This window comes from Sinocyclocheilus anshuiensis, unplaced genomic scaffold (assembly GCF_001515605.1).
Source record: "Sinocyclocheilus anshuiensis isolate Anshui unplaced genomic scaffold, SAMN03320099.WGS_v1.1 scaffold659, whole genome shotgun sequence".
NCBI lineage: Eukaryota > Metazoa > Chordata > Actinopteri > Cypriniformes > Cyprinidae > Sinocyclocheilus > Sinocyclocheilus anshuiensis.
This window is the reverse complement of record NW_015549698.1, coordinates 1640947-1642138: the sequence shown is the minus strand read 5'-3', so window position 1 is coordinate 1642138 and position 1192 is coordinate 1640947. Positions and strand designations below refer to the sequence as shown.

The 1192-nt window shown below is 33.6% G+C and overlaps 1 protein-coding gene across 1 annotated transcript in view; it reads right to left on the bottom strand.

The window, feature by feature from the left end:
• Positions 1 to 1192, bottom strand: part of LOC107660539 (laminin subunit alpha-2-like) — a 244459-nt gene that overhangs the window by 25869 nt on the left and 217398 nt on the right.

The window sequence follows — 1192 nt, the reverse complement described above, 5'->3', positions numbered from 1 at the left end:
GCTTGGGTATATTTTTAGCAATAGCCAAAAAAACATTGTATGGGTCAAACATATCGATTTTTCTTTCATGCCAAAAATCATTAGGATATTAAGTAAAGATCATTGTGTCCCATGAAGATATTTTGTACATTTCCTACCGTAAATATATAAAAACTTAATTTTTGATTAGTAATATGCATTGCTAAGAACTTCGTTTGGACAACTTTAAAGATGATTTTCTCCATATTTTAATTTTTTTGCACTCTCAGATTTTCAAATAGTTGCATCTCAACCAAATATTGTCCTATCATAACAAACCATACATAAATGGAAAGCTTATTTATTCAGCATGCATAAATCTCAATTTCAAAAAATTTACCCTTATGACTGGTTTTGTGGTCCAGGGTCGCATATATTCTTTCAAAATTGCCATTGTCGCACTAATATCATTGATTTCACAGCACTGATACTATTGGATGAGAACAAAACTGAATCAAATTAGTTCACAATTCATGAATTTTGCGACATCGACACTTTGAATTGAACTAATTTGAAACAACACTGAAGTGACTCGAGCTGAAGAACGTCACTACTGTCTTCAGCAGTGTTGGGGTAATGCATTACAAGTAACACCAGTTACTTTGTTTCCCATGTCCTGACTAACAGCTCTCGTGTTGCCATGTTGAGAGAAATCAGGAGTAAGTGCAGAGGCGTTGTGTTCGCTGTGTGAACATGATCTTACTGCAGTTCTATCTAGACTAAATATGAACATGTATTTACTCATCTCACCTGCACAAAAACAGATTCAGTGTTATTCAAAATGAATAGAAACAGTGAAATGCAAACTCAGAATATGACGCAAACCTGCAATAATTAAATATTTTAAATATACTTTATGTATTTAATCCCATTTTATTAAGCAGTGTCTTTGCTGCTGACCTTCGATGATCCAATGCAACCATACTAAGAAGCAAAAATAACTTTAGATAAACATAACATTTGGGTTTCATTTTATTTCTGAAGACTGAGTGTTGAACTTTGTTCTCCTGCGTCATATTCTTCATGCAATTTGTTTGAGCTGCGCCCTCTACTGTACAGACGTGAATTTACATTTTCTTCAGCCTGAGGCGCATTCATTTCACTTTTATTGTGAAAGGGCTTTTACGTTTGTAAAATAACTTTTTTATATTAAAAACAAACAAGCAAGCCCTGC